Below are 4,397 nucleotides of genomic sequence, written 5' to 3' on the forward strand. Positions count from 1 at the left end.
CCGCTGTCCCCCGGGGCTGGTGGGCTGGGGATGCTCGGGCTGCACTGGTGGAGATTTTTTTTCCCTGGAAAATGTGGATTTCTTTGCTGTCCTGTTACATGAGTTGTGTGTTCCTCACAGGCGTGGGGGTGAGCTGGTGCTGCCTCGCTTCACCTCTGTTGGTTTTCCCATTTCCTTTAATTTTTTATCAGTTGGTTTGGTTGCTGCTCTCAGTGCGGGTGGCTCTATGGGAAGTAGGAGAAATCAAGTGTTTATTTTTAGGAACTGCAGAAGGAGTTCAACCCAAGGCAAATACAATTACTTCAGGTTGCACGCAGGCTGCTCCGAGGCAAGGAAGAAATATTTTCTAAATAGCAAATGGCCTAAAAACTCGCTCCATGAAGCCACTGTGCAACGAGAGCATCATGTAACCCTTTGAGGAGCACATTTCATTCCCTGGGGTGGTTCTGGCTGGCTGCTCCGGCCGCCCTGATGCCACACGTACCCCAGACCTGCCCCATCTCACCCCAGCCCCTTGCTGAGCGGTCACTGCTGCCCCTGGCAAAGCCCCTCCACCTCTTTCATCTGGAAAGGCTGCATCTGCCCCCTGGGGTATTTTTCTGCTCCAAAAGGCCTCCCGGATGCTATTCCTGGACCAGTTTTAGGACATTTGTTGCCTGAAGCTTCTGCTGGGTTGTTTCTGGAGACCTCATGGCTGGGGAAGAGGAGAAGAGGTGGGAGAGAGGGAGAGAGGCTCCTCACTTGAAAGCTCTCGCTCTATAATTAAGCTGAACAAGAGACTCTGAGCTAAATATGTGTTTCTCTTGCTCTGCCTGAGTGAACACAAAGAGGAGAAAAAGGACTGAACCAGACAATTAAAACAAGCAATAAAATTGCACAGAGAGGTCTGTGGAATGATTTTTTCCTTGACACGCTCGCCCCCAACAAGTGCCACATGCCCTGTGTATAAATAGCAGCTGCCCAGACTTGCTTAATCATCCCATTGTTGCTTTATAATATTAATTAAACATTCCTCTGGGATTGCTTGCATCCTAATTAAGTCGGGAATTTACAAAAGACAGTGAAGAAACCAAACAAGCGCGTGCTGGGGGATGCACAACCCCAGCTTTGCCAAACTGGGTGCAACTGTGTTTGAAAAAAAAAAAACCCCAATATTAAAATTGCAGGAGGACCGTGGTTGGGAGCATTTTTAATAGTCAACAACGACGGGGACTGTTTGATTAACGGGGATGGAGAGCGGCTCTTTGCTCCAGGAGCGTTCAGAGGGGAGGAAGGGAGGGGTTGTCTGGGCGCGTTGGGAGGGACGAGTGTGTCCCCCCCTGTCAGCGAGACACGAGCGAATCGTCCCTGGCAGAAACCCACCGATATCAAAGGGCCAATTAATCCACAGCTGCTCTGCGAGGGGGACAGGGACAGCGGGGGATGAGGAGAAAAAAATCGGCCGCGCCGGGTAGGCAGCAGCTGGGGGCCGGGGCTCTGGGGGCTCCAGGGGCTCCGGGGCTGCAGCTTCACCTCTGGCTGCAGGAGGAATCCTGAAAAATCCCAGCAGGATGAGGGAGCTGTGTGGGGATGCTCGTCCAGAAATGGAGGTGCAGCAATGCCCGTGTGTGACAATATTTTATTGCAGTGCAATCTCAGCTTTGCTGACATCTCCTTGTGCTGGTGGAGCCGCTGCCCCATCGGAGAAATCATCTTCCCCAAGGGACAGACCCACCAGTGTGGTGTTCCCCCTGCCCACCCGCTGGGCTGGGACACGTCCTCCCCATCGTCTCCTTTCATGCAGCCAGGAAGACTTGAGCACATTGTTCCCAACTCAGACTCATGCACCCTGCAGGGATGTACTGTGAATTACTTCCCAAATTATGTGAGTAATTAAAATCAATGAGAGGGTATCCTGTTAAATAACGTAATTAGATGAGCGTAGCGAGCAAGACGAGTGCAAAAGCGTTTTTGTTCTCCTGCCTGGAGACAGATTTTAACTCTTTCACTCTAGGCCTTTCCCTGGGAAAGGCAGGCAGGGCTCCTCGCTGTGCCCACGGCCGTGCTGCTCCCGCTCACGCTGAGGTTCTTCCAGGATCTCCAAAGCCTCTGCCTGCTTCCTTCAGCACTTCTTCCAGCCACAGGATTTTCTTTCCCCTCTCTCCATCCCTGTGTTATCTGGGGGACGCTGGCAACGCTGCAATGTGAAGCCCATGAGCACCTGAAACTCAGAGAAGATAGAATTGACTATCCAAGATGTGGGGCTGGAAGGATGAGCAGCCTGAGCCCGAGGTCTCAGTACACAAACACCCACCTTTGCAAAGATCTGTGGGTGTCATGTGTTGTCTTAATTCCAGAGGAAACTAAATGGCTCAGGAAGCCAAGAGCTAAGAGTCATTTTTGTTCTATTTCTGCCTGTTTCAGCGCGGGGGCTGAACCTTGGGTCCATTAAGAGATACCCGTGGACAGATCTTCCCTTCTTCATGGAGTGCTGTTAACTCCAGGGGGGCTCTGGTGAGGGTGAAGGCATCTGGCCAGATGGCTCTCATTGCAGGGCTGGGATCTAAATAATTAATTTATAGTATCGTGTTCATGACTTTGCTGTCTCCCAAAGGAAGTGCCAAAAAGTCCTTCACTTGGTGCTTATTTTTTCCAGCTGTGATGTACAGAGCGATGCGAGTCGGTGCGTTCCCTTTCATTTTAAGCTTATTTGTCATTTTTCCAAGGTAGTGAATTGTTGCAAAGACGCGTCACATCTAATTACACCTGTCACATTAAATCATATTAGAGCAAAAAACCTGAACCCCTGCTGGGAGGGTAATCCCCTCCGGTGGGGATACGGGGAAATGGCCCTTTGACAGGCGGCAGGAGTGACAGGTTGTTCTGGAAGAGATTATCACAAAGGGCAGAGCACACCCTGCTCCAGCCCTCGCTGCACAGCAGTGCACATCCCTCCTGCCCCCGTGGGATGCCAGCGCTGTCCCCACCTCACAGCCCCCCTGTCACCCAGCTCTCAGCTGGGTCCTGCTGCACCCGAGCTCCTCAGCAGAGGAGGAGGAGGAGGAGGAAGGAGGAATCACCCGCCGGGTATTTGTAGGGAACTGTGGGTTTTGGCGTTTTACAGGCAGGGTGAGTGGCTTATCCTGTCCATCCTGGAGTGGTGGAGAGGTCCCATAAAACCTCTGCAGCAGGAAGAACTTTTGCTCGGCTTTTCCTGGCAATTCATCTTCTCTCCAGTGAATTTCCCGAGACTGTTTGTAGCTGCAAGGGGAGTGTTTGTTCCCATTCATTTTAGGAGACACCTTAGAAAGGCAAATAACAAGTATTCTGTGAAAAGCTCACGTACTCTTGCTAACAGCGTTGCTGACATCAGTGGCGAGTTGGAGAACCAGGTGAGCAGTAAGTGGAAAGATCCCCTCTGGAATTCTTTTCAATCCAGATGACTTGATCTCTCCTTTTTCCAAGCAGAGCTCATTCAGGGTACAGGAAACTCGGTACAAAGCCGACCACGAGCAGCTTCCACACAATGAGCGTGAGTGCATGCAGATCAGGCAGCTGCACGCAGAGCCGCCTGGCTGGCTGCCTTTGGGTGCAAACTCCCAGTAATTAGTCTGGAACAGAACGAACAGACGAGGGGGGGACGTCTGGGCAGGCAGCTCGGGGGAGCTGCAGCCGAGGGACCCCAGAATGGGACTGAACATGAGCGATGTCCTCGGAGCCGCGCAGGGTGACGCGACCCCGGCCCCGAGGAAGGGAACACGCTGGGCTCTGCGAGGATGTTGGTGGCCGTGGCTCCAGGGACCCCAGCTGCTGCTTTTGCCCTCGCAGGGGGGATGGAGAGACCAGGTCCCCTGTGTCCCCAGGACACTTCTCCTGGCTGACACAGCCATCCGTGCTGGCTGACAGCAGAGCTGCTGGGATGGAAGTGGTCAGCAGTCACCAGGCACGTGGACACCCCCAGAGATGATGTTCCTCACCACGTCACACCGCTGCCTGCCACCCCCCCTGCCCACGCTGCTGGCAACGCCATGAGCACGACGCTGGGTTAACTGGGACCTGATTTCCTGCTGCCCTTCGGAAGGGACCTGGTGCTGCAACACCTTCGGAATGGAGCAGAGGTGACAGACACTCTGCAACGTTCCTGCTCCCTGGAGACACCCAGCCAGTCCTCTCAGGAACTTTTTCAGCCCCAGAAGATTGTTACAGACCACAGAGGACAGAAAATACAATGTGGGGGCCTGGAGTGACCCTTCAATTACCCTCACTCAGCAAAGGGCGGCTGCTGTTGGCATATGGGCTGAAGAATAAAGCCACCTCTTCATCAGCAACTGCTCCTCTCAGTCCATCTCCTCCCCTCAGCTCGCGGAGCCTGCGGAGGTGACAACCCCTCGGTTCCTGGCAGCCTTCAGCCTGGCTCT

Source organism: Antrostomus carolinensis, unplaced genomic scaffold (assembly GCF_000700745.2).
Source record: "Antrostomus carolinensis isolate BGI_N321 unplaced genomic scaffold, ASM70074v2 scaffold34149, whole genome shotgun sequence".
NCBI classification, from domain to species: domain Eukaryota; kingdom Metazoa; phylum Chordata; class Aves; order Caprimulgiformes; family Caprimulgidae; genus Antrostomus; species Antrostomus carolinensis.